This window comes from Panthera tigris, chromosome E2, assembly GCF_018350195.1.
Source record: "Panthera tigris isolate Pti1 chromosome E2, P.tigris_Pti1_mat1.1, whole genome shotgun sequence".
Lineage (NCBI taxonomy): Eukaryota > Metazoa > Chordata > Mammalia > Carnivora > Felidae > Panthera > Panthera tigris.
This window is the reverse complement of record NC_056674.1, coordinates 49,928,687-49,946,160: the sequence shown is the minus strand read 5'-3', so window position 1 is coordinate 49,946,160 and position 17,474 is coordinate 49,928,687.

Genomic DNA, 17,474 nt, shown 5'->3' with positions numbered 1-17,474 from the left:
CATTAAGGTATGTTCCCTCTAAACGCACTCTGAGAGTTTTTCTCATGAATGGATGTTGAGTTTTGCCAAATGCTTTTTTTTTCATCTACTGAGATAATATGGTTTTCATCTTTCATTTTGTTGATGTGATATATATCACAGTGATTTGCAGACATTAAACTATCCTTGCATTCCCAGAATAAGTGCCCGAATTGTGGTGAATGATCCTTTTACTGTATTGTGGATGAAATATGGTGTATCTAACCTACAGATGGGATTAGATGAGATCACCTGCTAAAAGAGAATAGATGGAGAGAAACACTAAGGACAGAGACTGCAGATTCTCCAGTGTTCAGATGGGATGAGTAAGAATAAGAGATTAAAAAGGAACAGCAGGTGAGAGTGATGTTACAAAAATCATTCAGAATAGCATTTCAAGAGGGAAGATGAAGTCAGCAATGTAGAAACCTGAACAACTACATTACAATGAGAATGCAAAATGGACTATACATTTGGTCAAGATTCAAGTTACTAATGACTTGGAAAAGATTATTTCCTTGTATCTGTGAGGAGTAGAGAGCTTGATAAAAATAGGCTTATCAATATATAATTAGAGTCCATTGTATCCAATTTTCATTTTTTGAGTTTCTTCTTTGAAGAGTTCTGTTGGTGAGGATTAATATTTCATTATGTTAGTCTTAGAGAATTTCAAAAAATAAAAGTTTATTATTTTAAACAGACTAACACCCATTCTATCTGAAGTACCATATGAATCTACTGGACTCTTATAAATCTAAGGTATATGATAAGGCAGGAATTTAGTGATCTTATGTTTCCACTATCTTGAAACATTTTGCTATTTCATAGTCCTAAAATTCATTTTATCACTATTCATCAATAATTCCCATGTAAGCTAAAAGAGAGACTAAAATATAAAAATGGAAAAATATTAAACTAACCTAAAAGGATATTCCAAGAGTGAAATAAGTCATAATTCTTCAATTTTCTAATTGTTAACCAAAGTATTACATCATCTTTTGCAAAGGATTTTTTTTTTAATTGACTTAAATATTTTAATCATCTTTTTCTGATGTTATACAATCATATTCTTTTTTTTTTTTTTTTTTTTAATATATGAAATTTACTGTCAAATTGGTTTCCATACAACACCCAGTGCTCATCCCAAAAGGTGCCCTCCTCAATACCCATCACCCACCCTGCCCTCCCTCCCACCCTGCCCTCCCTCCCACCCCCCATCAACCCTCAGTTTGTTCTCAGTTTTTAACAGTCTCTAATGCTTTGGCTCTCTCCCACTCTAACCTCTTTTTTTTTTTTTTCCTTCCCTTCCCCCATGGGTTTCTGTTATGTTTCTCAGAATCCACATAAGAGTGAAACCATATGGTATCTGTCTTTCTCTGTATGGCTTATTTCACTTAGCATCACACTCTCCAGTTCCATCCATGTTGCTACAAAAGGCCATATTTCATTTTTTCTCATTGCCACGTAGTATTCCATTGTGTATATAAACCACCATTTCTTTATCCATTCATCAGTTGATGGACATTTAGGCTCTTTCCATAATTTGGCTATTGTTGAGAGTGCCGCTATAAACATTGGGGTACAGGTGCCCCTATGCATCAGTACTCCTGTATCCCTTGGATAAATTCCTAGCAGTGCTATTGCTGGGTCATAGGGTAGGTCTATTTTTAATTTTCTGAGGAACCTCCATACTGTTTTCCAGAGCGGCTGCACCAATTTTGCAAAGGATTTTTAAAAGACGGGAAAAACTATCTCTATAGCCTATTTTTATTTTTCATTGAACACAGTTGAGAATTCAGATTTTTTTCCTGCCCATATGGCAAAGCAAATACACAAGACATTTCACAATCACTAGACAAATGAGATGAATACAAAGAGACAGGCTTACTCTGAAATCTACTGGTACTAAAATTGATTATGTAAGTGAAATATCAGACTATGAACCTTCAAATGATGACATCTATAGATGAATTTTCTCAAACTTAAGAATCAATGTTTGAACAATATACTTCTAAGGACAAAAAAGGAAATATAGCATTGTCATCTATTTAATCATTTAATAGGAAGGACATTATCATACAATTTTTTTTGTGACAAAAACCTGGACCATCTCTTTTTGCTAAAAAAAAAAAAAAAAAAAAAAAAAAACAACAGTATGTGGCAATAGTCCTTTATCTTTAATGAGGTGAATGTAGCAAAAATTATTTTATACACAGAGATTTGCTATGTTTAATGCTTATTATAATTTTTAACAGTAATTCTCTCTCCCTGTATTATCTTTAATAAATTATTTGTAGAAATAATAAATATTTTATTTCTTAATTTTTGTAACGTTTATTTATTTTTGAGACAATGCAAGAGACAGAGTGCAAGCAGCAGAGGGGCAGACACAGGGAGACACAGAATCTGAAGCAGGCTCCAGGCTCTGAGCTGTCAGCCCAGAGCCCGACGCAGGGCTCAAACTCACGAACCGTGAGATCATGACCTGAGCGGAAGTCGGACACTTAACCAACCAAGCCACTCAGGTGCCCCACTAATAATGTTTTAAATAGATGATAGTCCATTAAGCCCTAATGATAAATAATGACTATCTTTCCTTGTACACTAAGAGTTTAAAAATGTGAGATGAGGAAATGAAGTTCTTTAATTATATAGTTTAAGCAATATTTTTAGGAATATTGCTGTGAGGAGAAACAGAAATGGCAATAGCTGTAGAGAGATAGAGGTTTAAGAGATATTAAAATGGGTGCTATAACTCAATAATTCTGGATAATGCTAGAATCCAGCATTGGGAAAAGACCTGTACCCTGACCCAACAGGCTCCCTTGACTATTTTAATACAAATGGAGTCTGAAATAGCCATTAAGCAGTGGTCCTCAATCCTAGCTGCTGAGGCTCTAGAGGCACACCTATGGGAATCTTATGACCCTCCAAATGTATGGAAGTTCTGTGGTGGCACTTGTAATTTACATCAATGTACTATGATTACTCTTGTACAAAGAATACATTAAAATAAAACATGTCTTCTAATACAGTTAGTAGGGATAGAAACTAATCAAAGTACTGCTCATGTCCTCCCCCATAGAAGCGGAGTGGATCCTGCTATGTAGCAACACACAAAGGAAATCAGTCTTCGTATAAGCCTGTGAGGTGAGGCAGGGTAACTGGCTTGGTCTCTAATTAACTTAGAACCCATACACAAGTGAGTGAGAGCCAACTGAAATGATGCCTGTTCTCAATAAGATCTTGTATATGAGCAAAGGTAGATTTTGTTGGGTAGGCAAAGCAAATACCTCAGGAATTCTTACTGATTTTTTCTGTAATGAAACTGAATGGTGCCATGATCACACCATGATATGGTATAATACTAGATTTGATAGGATTCAACTACCTCATGTAAATAAGTCTTATGGTAACACTCATGTTGATGATCCAGTGCACTGGGAGAATAAGCTAACACCTCCTCAGGATGTAATATCCTTAGAAAATAACCGGCCTAAAGAAGAACTGAATCTAGCTAACCATCAGCTTGTTTCTGTACTAAACAATTCTACATAAGTTTATCTTGATGTACAAAGAGCAGTAGATCAAGAGGGGGGGGAGGGGGGGAATTATCAATTGTACAAGAATATGAAAATATATGTAATACCTTTTTGAGACAAATTAGTTGTTTCTTTAAACCCATCTCTATCTCACACTGCCTTCTCCAAATGTTAGGCATATTTGTGTTGGTGCTATTGGTATATCTATTCTATAAATACTATATCAAATGTAAATGATCTGAAAAATATGATGACTTTGCTCTAAGGGGTCCGTGGCCTGAGACCAGGGTATGGACTGTGACATAAGAAGAAATATATATTTGGTCTGTCTCTGGTTCCAGACACAGAGTTCCTAAATCCCTTGGAATTTCTGGGTAATAGGAATATATTTAATTCAAATGAGACAATTCTTGTTGGGCTCCTGGATGGTGAGTGGTCACCAAAAAGACCAAGCATGATTACAGGCTTGGAACTTTCAGCGCCCTCCCCTATTCTCCAAGGAGGAAAGAAGAACTAGAGATTAAGTTAATAGTCAAACATGACGATGTGATGAAGCCTCCATAAAAGTTCCTCAAGTAGGAGGTTCAGAGAACTTCTGAGTTTGTGAATACATCCACATGCCAGGATGGGGACACATCCCAATACCAAGGAGACAGAAGCCACTGTACTTGGGACCCTTCCAGACCTTGCCCTATGTACCGCTTTATCTTGCTTTTCATCTGTATCTTTTTAAAAATCCTTTATAATAAAACAGAAAATAAGTGTTTCCTGGAGTTCTGGGAGCCATTATGAGCAAATTATGGTACCTGAGGAGGGGGTTACAGGAACTCCTAATTTGTAACTGGTTGGTCAGAAGTACAGGCAACAACCTAAAACTTGTGACTGGCATCTGACATCACAGCAATACTGTGGGACTGAGCCCTTAACTCTGTACTAATTCTACCTTGTTAGTTTCCTAACTGAATTGCAACACAACCAATTGGTGTCCACAGAGTTTAAAAATTGGTTTCGGGGGAAAACCCACATGTGGTATCCGAGTGTTAGGAGTACAGGAAAATGGTTTTTTCCTTTATGTAGACAGACATTCCCGTGGATTTGTAAGTAGGAAGAAGGAGTAATGCTTGTCTGATTCCTTCTCCCTTCCGTAAGAACTATAAAGCAATCCACATTAAGGAAGTTATCAAAGGTCACGCAGCTAATCAGTGGCTGAGAGAAGACTTGAAAGTAAATCTCATCACAGAGTTTAAATGCTTAACACTGTACCACAGGGCACCTGGGTGGCCCAGTCACTCAGTCTCTGACTTTAGCTCAGGTCATGATCTCACAGTTGGTGAGTACAAGCCCCAGAATGGGCTCGCTGCTGTCAGCACGCTTCAGATCTTCTGTCTCCCTCTTTCTCTGCATCTCCCCTGCTCATGTGCTCTCTCTCTCTCTCTCTCAAATATAAAAGAAACAAAAATAAATAAATAAGTGCTTAACTACTGTTCCATGACTCAGGAAAGGCGACTGCTTGTCTTACAGTAACCCAGTCAACTGCATGTTTATCTCATTCATATTTTTGTTGTAGCATTCGCCAAGCTGTTTTGTGATTTGTTTATTGTGTGTTTTTAAACTAGATCTCTGTGCCCTTTATGACAAGCAATGTGCATCTCAAATAGAATCCAGTACTTGGCAAATGAAGTCAGGGAAGGGAGGGAGGCAAGAAAGGAGGGCAGGTGGAAGGGAAGAAAGAAATAGGGATAAGGAAAAGAAAAGGAGGTGAATGTGGAAGATGCACACAAATAAAGAGCTGTTCATGATTCTGCCACAAACTGGCTTGTAACTGGGGAGCTACAGACAGTGAGACATAAAACCTCCACATGTCCCAGTTCCACGGTATATAAATTGAATGTTTTGTATTAAGTGAACAATTTTCAAACTATTTTTCGGTGTGAAATTTCTTTAACACCTGATCCAAGTTGTAAACAAATTATTTAAGTGCTGTTGAAGTTGGTAAGTTATACGGAAAATCTAGTCATTTCTCTGCCCTCAGCTCATGAGAGTGACTATGCAAAGCCACATATCTACTAGAGCTCCAAAGCACTGGAAAAACAATGAATAAGGTGGTTTCCTTCTTTAAAGACTGGTCAACCTCCCAGAGAGAAGTTTGACAAACCTTAGCACTGTGGGGATGGGGATGATTCTTCTCTTTTAAACTGCTGACTTCTCCATGTCCAACACCACCAACCCTTACCTGAATAATCAATTATTTTATGGGGCGCCTGGGTGGCTCAGTCAGATGAGCGACTGACTTTGGCTCAGGTCATGATCTCACGGTCTGTGAGTTCAAGCCCCACATCAGGCTCTGTGCTGACAGCTCAGAGCCTGGAGCCTGCTTCTGATTCTGTGTCTCCCTCTCTCTCTATGCCCCTCTCCTGCTCAAGCTCTCTCTCTGTCTCAGAAATAAACATTAAAAAAAATTTTTTTAAATGACAACAAAAAGGAATGTTGTTTTATATGACATGAAAATTCTGTTACTGTAAAAAAAAAATCAGCTTCATCAACCTAAGTGTCCATAGATAGATGAATGGTTAAAGAAGGTATAGTATAGGGGCACCTGGGTGGCTCAGTTGGTTAAGCATCGACTTCGGCTCAGGTCATGATCTCACAGTTCGTGGGGTCAAGCACTGTGTCAGACTGTGCTGACAGCTCAGAGCCTGGAGCCTGTTTCAGATTCTGTGTCTCCCTCTCTCTGTGCCCCTGCCCAACTTGTGCTCTTTCTCTCCCTCTCTTTCAAACATAAGTAAACATTGAAAAAGTTTTTTTAACTGAGAACAAACTGAGGGCTGATGGGGGGTGGGAGAGAGGGGAGGGTGGGTGATGGGTATTGAGGAGGACACCTGTTGGGATGAGCACTGGGTGTTGTATGGAAACCAATTTGACAATAAATTTCATATATTTAAAAAAAATTTTTTTTAAAGAAGATGTAGTGTAAGGGGCACCTGTGTGGTTCAGTCAGTTAAACACCTGACTTCAGCTCAGGTCATGATCTTACAGTCATGAGTTTGAGCCCTGCACTGGGCTCTCTACTGACAGTGTGGGGCCTGCTTTGGGTCCTTGGTCTCCCTCTCTCTCTCTCTGACCCTCCCCCTCCCTCCCTTCCTCTTCCCTACCTCTCTCTCAAAAATAAATATTTTTTAAAAATATGTAATATGTACACACACACACACACACACACACAGTGGAATATTAGCCATAAAAAGAATGAGATCTTGACATGTGCAACAACATGGATGGACCAGAGTCACAGAAGGAAAATTATCACTTGATTTCAATCATATGTGGCATCTAAAAAACAAAACAAATGAACAAAAAAAAAAAAAAAAAACAAAACCAGAAACAGACCCCTAAGAACAGAGAACAAATTGATGGCTGCCATAGGGGAGGAAAGTGGGGGATTGGCAAAGTGAGTGGAGGGGAAGAGGTACATACTTCTGGTTATGGAATGGATGAGTCAAGGGGATGAAAGGTACAGCACAGGGCACACAGTCAATGGTATTATAACAGGGTTGTACAGTGACAGATGGTAGCTACACTTGTGGTCACACAGCATCACGCACAGCATTGTCAAATCACTATCTTGTATGCCTAAAACTAAGGTAACATTGTGTGTTAACTACACTTCATTAAAAAAAAAAGAAAAACATTAGCTTCATTATAGTAATTCATAAATTAATATCCCTACTACTTATCAGACATACATCTGAGGTTCAGTGTGCATAACTGATATGGCAAGAATAAACACAAAGAAAAATGCTTTAAAAAGTTCATAAGCCACAGGACCACATTTAAGCATATAAAATCATGCTAATGCTTGTATTGTTATTGGGGCTTTTTAAGTCTTTTGGTTTATGTCCACATTCCTATATGTATTCCACATAAAGATAATTTTGTAAGTAAAAGCTATTATTCTGTACTCTAAAAAATGAGAAAATTAAGAGCAATTTTTCATTATCTTTCCTTTTTTTCTGTTATCAGATTTTCACTCTATTAAGAGTTTTGAGGATTACTTTCTGTTAAAGCATCAAATCAAACTAATTACTCAGAGACAGTTTAAAGTTAAAGATAACTGAATAGTTCCAAAGATAAAAAGCACGCCCACATTCTCTTGAGAAACCTCTGTTGATCAGATTTGGACTAGCGCTTAGCAATAACAAAATAGCATCTCGAAATAGCAACAGACAAGTACAAAAGAGAGCAGGCCATTCATGGAAGGGTTTTCCTTGGAGACCGCTCTAAATTTATTTCCAAAGCTTTAGGCAACAATAAACCTCTCTTTCTCCCCACATTTGCAGTAGCATTAACTCCGAGTCCTCACCACAACAGAATGATGAAAACAGATTCAGGGTCCTTTGCAGCTTTACAAAATGCCTGTCCACTAGTTCTAAGCAAATGTGATCTTTCTTCCTTAAATCTACTGGGAAAAGTGACCTTTTCTAATGGAGTAAATAAGTTTCAAGTAATATGAAGGTATCATCTCCTTCAAATACTTCTCCCCACTTCACATACAAATCTGATCACTTTCCTTGCTTGACATAGTATCAGTACTAATTTCCTCCCCTAAATTACTTTAGAAAGAAAGAAGTGTGAAAATTTTATCATAATAAATACAATTTTAGCTTTAACTTACTATCGCCATCTCACTGATCAAATACATAGCACAAAACAGAATACAGAATGATATGTAACTATAGCTATTGACCCAAAAAATGTTGAAAAAATCTGTGTTTAATTTTAAAATAGCAAAACTAAGTCTCGACTTTGTTCATTTTTTTAATTCTATTTATTTGTTTCACCAAAAAAATATATAATTACAAAGAGTTGATTCGAACATTAATGTTGATCTAACCATTAGAAAATATTATATTTGGGGGGCGCCTGGGTGGCTCAGTCGGTTGAGTGTCGGACTTCGGCTGAGGTCATGATCGCACGGTTCGTGAGTTCAAGCCCCACGTCGGGCTCTGTGCTGACAGCTCGGGGCCTAGAGCCTGCTCCAGATTCTGTGTCTCCCTCTCTCTCTGCTCCTCCCCTGCTCACACTCTGTCTCTCTCTCAAAAATAAATAAAGATTTTTAAAAAATTATTTTTAAAGAGAAAAGAAAATAATGCATTTTGGGGGTACATGGGTGGCTCAGTGGGTTAAGCGTCCAACTTCAGCCCAGGTCATGATCTCACAGCTCATGGGTTTGAGCCTCGCATCGGGCTCTCTGCTGTCAGCACAAAGCCTGCTTCAGATTCTCTGTCCCCTTCTCTCTCTGCCCCTCCCCTGCTTGCACTCTCTCTCTCTCGCTCTCAAAAATAAACATTTTTTTAAAAAAAGAAAATAATGCATTTTTTATGGTAAGCATAGTGATCTAATTCATCTTTAGTCACTCTGACCTTCCTATTATTTTCTTAAGTGTATGTTACAAGTGGCTCAATGAAATTCTTGTGATATTATCTGCCCCATAGATGAGGACCAGTATTTCAGGATTGAATCCATTTCCAGTTAGGAAATTGAGGTAATGGTCAAGGTAGAGGATGGTCTTGTATGATGAGTATGCAGAATCCCTTAATGGATGCCAGTTGTCCCAGTGTGCGATGGCAATTGTTCTGAGTTCATTTTCCAAAGAGTGTGAGGATGTTTGTTTTCTAGCAGATATTTTAGCAATACACATTTATCACCCAAAACTTTCTATAAAGCAGCCAGACTCCAGCTTAGAAATAGCACAATCCTTTGCTAACCACACACCTTATTAAAGGGGCATGGTACACTGTCCTCTCCGTAACCTAATTCTTAAGTGATCTTTTCCTTCCAAACTTTCTACTCAAGCACTGCTCTCCACCTTCCTCTGTGTGATCAGTCATCTTTCTTCACAACCTGAGATATTTGTAGAACATTTTCTTTATGTGTTTTCCTCCTACAGAAACCCAGCTCCTTGCTGGGACTCCTCTGCAACCTTTTCTTCCAGAAACTGTTTTTCTGTCTCACACACTGCATACCTGGCTTCCCAGCCTTTTTCCAGTCCCTCCTCCCCTTTCCTCTGATCCCCAGAACTCAACTTTGTGGCTACAGCAGCCTCTCTATTCCCACCACCCTCTCTTTCGTTGCACCTCCCTGCTAATCTCCTAAACATTCTTCATGAATTAAACCCTTCACTAATTAAATCCTGACTCAGGGTCTTCCTCATCCTCCTACCTTCCGGCCAGTACTCTCAACATTGATAATGTCCACACCAATGGGCTAACATCTTACACTTTTAGTTCTCGGATATCCTCCTCGAACCTCTACCTCCCATCCGACTTCCCTGCATCTTGTCCTTACCAGGCATTACACCACTTCCTAAAACTGAATTTTAATCATTCACTTTCTGATCATACCAGTTCACCTGCTCAAGTATGCCCCCATTACTGGCACATTCCACAACCACATGATACCTCCAATCCAGTGACCCCATGGTAATCCCCGCTGAGTGACCCTGCTTGAGTAAGTCCCACCTTGAGTGACCCTGCTCCTTGTCCAGCCTCTTTTCTTGGTGCATCATTAAAATCACTCTTTTAAAATGCTTCTGACTTTGTGCTCTTCATGCTCTCTTTCACTCTCCTGGGAAAAACCACAGCTCATTTGTGGAATGTCAACCTTCACAGCACCTTAACCAACAACCCAGCTCATGTGTTCCCTTTATAGTCATGACTGTGAGTCTCAAAGTGGCACTTACTTAGTACTACTCACTAATCCTGCCATTTTCTAGTAAGCTTCCTTTCCCCCTCCTTAGAGAAAGATTTCATACAGTCTCTTCTCTGTTAAAACCGTTTCACTTACCTCCTCACAACTGATTTTTCTTGCTTCGTATTTCAGTGAGATAACAAAAGTAAGCATACATGAATACACTCAGTTTTCCACTACAAATCTACATACTCATCTATCAGTGAATCCATTTCCTTCTTCTTTCCAATCACAAGGCAGTAAGTGCCTCATATCCCCAAGGAATACTTAATACTTTCCTCTACTTAATACCTCAACCGCAACCTCCATGGACCCATCCAATCCCTCCATTCATGTGGTTATCCCCTTCTCTTTAAAGTGGCTTACTTCAGCCAACAAGCTCACTTAAGTTTCTATTATCTAAAATGAATTCAATTAAAATAACAATATAAAAGGGGTGTCTGGGTGGCTCAGTTGGTTAAGCGTTCAACTTCAGATCAGGTCATGATCTCACAGTTCAAGGCTTTAAAGCCCCCTGTCGGGCTCTGTGCTGATGGCTCAGAGCCTGGAGTCTGCTTCTGATTCTGTTTCTCCCTCTCTCTCTGCCCCTCGTCCACTTGTGCTCTTTCTCAAAATTAAATAAACATAAAAAATTTTTAATAAAATATAAAATTATAGAGAGAGATATCCCCACACACACACATAGCTTATGCTTCATTTCTGTGTTTGCTTTACAGCAAGAAGCCTCAATGGAGTTATCCTAACAAGTTACCCAATTCCTAACCTCCAACCCAGCCCAGTCAAGCCTGCATCACCACTTCTTGACAGACATGACTCTTGTTAGGCTCACCAATAAACCTCCATATTGCTAAATGCAGCCTAACAAGCAAGAAGTGTTACCAAAAACTTTCTCATTTCTTCTTTGCCAAACTGACAATTCCTAGGGATCCTCCAAAGAATCAGAACTGCAGAATGGTACAGATTCACAAGTTACTTTGCAGCAAAGATGAGGCACAGATTGACTCAGAGCCAGGCAAGGAGTTAGGAGGGAGTAAATAAAAACTAAAGGTCATCAACACAAGGCCCCAGTCAAAGCCAGGAACATGGCCAGGAAGATATAAATATAAAGACTGGGCCAAAGACCAGTAGGCTTTGCAATGATAAAACTAAATCCACTGACTGGTTCTTCAGAGCCCAGGGGCACCTCAGACACAGAAGTCAATTTTTCATTAAAGTTGTTAAGAACAAATATGTACAAATAAAAATACATATATACACATATACAAGACCTTTTGAAAGGATACAATGTTCTATAATCAACTCTTTTGTAGGAATAACTTGATACATATACATATAATTCTATTTTTATAATGGTTTATTTTCAAACACACATACAAATTAGGCTATCTTAAGTACAGTATTGAAAAAAATGAACTTTGGTACACTTGTGTCTGTACACATATAAATGGAATATTTTGGATAAATAAATACAGTTCTGTGTACTGTTTGTGAAAATGCAGCAGTCTCTGCATTGGCACTGTTCTGTTTTGTGTCAAGCCCATCTGTTGCAATTATCCAAATGTCTATTTTTATTATTCAATTTCCCAATAACATGTGTCTGCCTTCCTTGTCCCATTAACTCTCTATTCTTTTATGTGCTTCCTATAGAATAATCAGCTCTATTCACTATATTCCACCACCAAAGCATATTTTAGGAAAGAAAAGGGTATTTTGGATAAAGTGCAGCTTTATACAGTTGCTGATGATTGTTGTGGTCTTTGATACACAACACCTATTTACCCTTTAAGCAAGATTGACCGAGGCAGAATAATCTTTTCGTAGATTTGCACGTAGTAAGTATAGTAATAGAAATATCAAAAGTAATTGTATTTACCACTGCATCTAATTTGGTTGAATTACACTGTACAATATAATGCCCCCCAAATTAAAACACAGATGAATAGAAAGACTGAAACGTGGGGTTGTTGGTGGCTGTCACAGACTTTTCTGGATAGAACACACATCTCTTCGAACTTGGGAAAGATCTCTTGGCATATGTAATGGAGTCCCTGCCCTGGGTAACAAGCAAGCACATGCACACTTTCCCAGTGTCTTCCTTATTTTCAGAGTAGGAAACACAGCCTTGTATTCATTATCAGCCAGTCTGCCCACCTACTGATCTGTCTCATCTCTAGTTTTAGGAAAAAGTACTGAGAAATCTCCTAACTGGATCTAGCCCAAAGTCAAAACTGACTTCTAACCTAGTGCTATATATGGCGATTCTGTTTGCTGTTAGAGCCCTATAACCAGAGTGTAATCTTTGATCTGACCTATAAAGTATGTCAGAAAAACACTAAGGATCCAATGACATCTTTAAAACAACTTCATCAAAGAACAAGTGTTCCTGAAAATATATTGAGAAAATAGGTTTCTTTGTCCTTTTACCTTAGTCAAACAGCTTTATACATAACAGTATTACGTAACAGAACACTAGATTTGACATCTACTTCTGGTTCATATACTAACTACAACTTTCCCTTAGGGAAGAGATTTAACATCCTTTCATTCAAAATGTATTCAGTGACCATCTGCTATGTGAATATATGACAGGTGGACTCTTAGACCTTTCTGATCGGTAATACCTTCAACTGAATAAAAGTTTTGGATTTTACTATTGTAAAATTCTATGTAGTTTTATGACATGTTATAAGATCTTGAACGAAAGGTATAATCTGCCTTATGCATTGATGACAGATACAGCAAGGTGAGAACATATTTTGTGTATCCTTTTTAGCCTCGTATCCACTAAAAAACAATATTCTTTAGAGCACAAAGGCAACATCTCTTAAGCTACTGGTTACTTTGCTAATAGACAAAAATAGTTTTCTTTTCTGGAGTAAAGAATACTCCTTTCACACTTATTTTTAAAACTTTGTAAGTTTTGTTCAAAGCTTATTGAAAAGATGCTATAACGTCCCTCTTTGGAACAAGCTACCCTCAAGCACAGGTCAGGACCTTTTTTCCATCAATACAGAGATACTTCCACAGGAGAAAACTCCTCTCAAAATAAACTGAAGAGTTTACTAGTGGGTCATATCAGTACTAAGGAAAGCCTAACAAGGATATCTAACTAATATCATGTGGCTTTTCTAGGTGACAAACATATTCCCTCCCAAGACCTGCTTATAAGCTATCCCTTCAGCCAATTATCCTGGCTCAGTCACCAAATATGATCCGATGAGCATAAGAAATCTTTATCCTCATTCCATGAAACACAATTTTTAAACTACTTTATTAAGGTATAACTGACATAGAAAAAGCTGTGCACATTTAATATATACAACTTACTGAGTTTGAAGATAATTATACTCCATAAAACCATCACAAAACATAATTTTGAAAGCAATTGTTTCCTGGATCTTGAGCTATCTCATCTTTTATCGTAGAATGGAGCAGCTAAGAAAAATTTCTCAAGTACTAGCTTAAAAAATATAAATATTTGCTTCAAAAGTACTAATACCTCCCCTACAAATGTATTTTAATGTTGCTTCTTGAATTATTTGCATAATAAAATGAAAAGTATGGAAACGATGCTCTTCAAGTTAGCAGTGAGTAAATACATTTCCCAAGCAAAATATAGGATGATGTAAAATAACATGATGTAAAAATGGCGCCAAAGGATAGTGCCTTCTGGGCAGGAAATGCTCATAGCATTTGGAACAAAGACTTTCTAAGCCACATGCCAAGAGGAATGACAAGAAGGCAAACTAATAACAAGGTAATAATAAGGTAAACTTATACAGTGTATTATTTATGAGACATATGCATCTTATTGCATGTAACTATAATTCAAAAAGATATCACCATGTAATCTGTTCTAGAGCCACTCTTGTTTTCATTTTCATTTTAAGATCCATGAGCCATCTGAAATTGATTTTGGATCATCATGTGACACAAGAATCTTTTTTATCCATCTGGACATCCAACTGACCCACCATCATCTTTTGAAAAGACTTTGCTTTGTCACTGCAAAGAGTAAACTTTGCAGTTTATCTATATAAACTTATATAAATATATAGCCCATACAAGTATAGGTTCATTTTTTTTATTCTATTTTATCTTGATGATCTAATTGTCTATAGTAGCACCAATACCACACTGTATCATTTAGGTAGCTTTATCATGACTATTGTATTTGATAGAATAATTCTTCCAACTTTGTTCTTCAAGACTCTTTTGCCTATTCATGGTCCTTTTCAATTTTAGCTATATTTTAAAATCATCATGTCAAATTCTATCAATAATTTTGAAGGCAGTTGATTAAATCTATATATTTTTTGTTTTGAATATTTTTTAATATGAAATTTATTGTCAAATTGGTTTCCATACAACACCCAGTGCTCACCCATCACCCACCCTCCCCTCGCTCCCACCCCCCATCAACCCTCAGTTTGTTCTCAGTTTTTAAGAATCTCTTATGTTTTGGCTCCCTCCCTTTCTAACCTCTTTTTTTTCCCTTCCCGTCCCCCATGGTCTTCTGTTAATTTTCTCAGGATCTAAACCTATATTTTTTAATGCCACTTTACAGTATTAAATCTTCCAACCCCTTGCCATGGTATATCCCACCATTTGTTTCGGCCCTCTATAATTACTCTCATGAATGTTTTATAATTTTTGTTTAGATGTTCTATGTAAGCTTTAGTCCATTTATTCTGGCATTCAGTGTGTTATTTATATTACCAATGCTATTTTTAACTTTTTGACCATGACTCTTAAAACGTAAAATATAATTTATGTTCCAATTAACCTAATTTGTGTTGATTCATAGTGTTCCAGTTTGTCTAAGATATGTACTAAATGAAAAAGATCATAGCTATGAGCACAAAGACATTTGTCATAAAACCGTTTTGTTATTTGGGTTTATTAGTCTATGTCTGATTATGATGTAGAATGTTCCTCACAAGACACTCAGGGAGCTTTGATCACCATTACTTGGACCCAAAAAATAAAAGAATGGGCACAGTAACTCAAAGTGAAATTTTAGTTACTGTAAAGATAGTGGGTTCCATCACCAATGTCACAAAAGGAAATAGTCCAAAACCCTTATCAAGGAAAATGCCCACTCAGTGTAACTGGGCATTTACCCAGAGGGCATTCCATAGCTTAGTGCGGGCAGACAAGTAGCTTTCTTGTCTCAAATTTAAGGTCCAGAACTCAAGCTCTGCAGATGGTTGGATCTCACTTTGTTGGTTAACAGATTCTCAGCAGACTCCCAGATCCCATTCCTTGCTTTGTCCCACATTCACCTCCCAGTAATGGTGACCAGAGGTGAACCTTGAGGGGAGTTTAGGACACAGAACTCAGTAGCTGAATCTCTAAGCACACACTCACAGCTTCTGGCTGATATTCCCACATTGGATGTTTCTCAGGTCATCAGAAATGATGAGGAATTAACTGGCTGTATCAATATCCACAGTCATATCCACAGGATCTTCAGCATTCTTGGATTCATCTGTAGAATAGCTCTCAGCTAGAGCTCTAATACCTTAATCTTGGAAATCAGCTCTCCCATCTGGCAAGGCGATCAGATACTGTTCTTCTGAGAGACCAAAGAGCAGAAGGGCACAATAAACCTTCTTCACGGAGATCCTCATGTAGTGAATTGAAGCACTGCAAGACATTTATTTCTATCTTTTTTTTGCCTTTTTTAAATTTACTTTTGTTTTTTTAATGTTTATTTATTTTGAGAGAGAGACAGAGACAGAATGCGTGCATGAGCAGGCGAGGGACAGAGAGGGAGAGAGACAATCTCAAGCAGGCGATGCTCTGTCAGTGCAGAGCCTGACCTGGGACGCTCGATCTCATGAACTGTGAGATCATGACCTGAGTCAACAGCTGGACGCTTAACTGACTGAGCCACCAGATGCCCCTTATTTATTTTTTGTGTTAATTCCAATGTAGTTACCATACAGTGTCATATTAGTTTCAGGTGTACAATATAGTGATTCAACAGTTCATATATTATTCAGTACTCATCAAGGTAAGTGTACACTTAATCTCCTCCACCTGTGTCACTCACCACCCCCCCCCCCCACACTCACTTGACCTCTGGCAACCATGTGTTCTCTACGGTTAAGAATGTATTTTTTGGTTTGCTTTTTATTTCTTTGCTCATTTGTTTTGATTTTTAAATTCCACATATGAATGAAATCATATGGTATTTGTCTCTCCCTAACTTGCTTATTTTGCTTAGCATTATACTCTTTAGATCCATCCATGCTGTTGCAAATGGCAAGATTTCATTCTTTTTTATGACTGAGTAATATTCCATTGTGTGTATATACTGTATCTTCTTTATCCATTCATCTATTGATGGACACTTGTGCTGCTTCATAAATTGTAAATAATGCTACTATAAACACAGGGGTGGCATGTGACCGTCTGAATTTGTATTTTTGTATTCTGAGGGTAAATATCCAGTAATGCAATTACTGGATTGTAGAGTAGTTCTATTTTTAACTTTTTGAGGAACATCCATCCAGTCTTCCACAGTGGCTGCACCAGTCTGCATTCCCACCAGCAGGGCAAGAGAGTTCCTTTTTTCTCCACATCCTTACCAACACCCTGTCAGGTGTTGCCATTCTGATAGCTGTGAGCTGTTATCTCACTGTGGTTTTGATTTCCATTTCCCTGAAGGTAAGTGATGATAAATATCTTTTCATGTGTCTATTGACCATCTGGATGTCTTCACTGGAGAAATGCCTGTTCATGTCTTTTGTTAATTGGATTTGTTAATTGGATTATTTGTTTTGGGGGGTGTTGAACTGTACAAGTTCTTTATATATTTTGGATACCTACCCTTTATTGGATAGGTCATTTGCAAATATCTTCTCCCATTCCATAGGCTGTCTTTTAGTTTTGTTGGTTTTCTTTTGCTGTGCATAAACTTTTTATTTTGATGTAGTCCCAATAGTTTACTTTTGCTTCTGATTCCCTTGCCCCAGGAGACATCTAGAAAGATGTTGTTATGGCAATGTTCAAATACACACACACACACTCTCTCTGAAATTAAAAACGGGGAAAATTCCAGGCTTTAAGTCCCACTCATTGAAAGAACTGACAAAATTCATCCCCTCTTGCTTTCAAAGCCAAATGTTAGGCTCCCCAGTGTGATAGCCTGTTTCTCCCTCT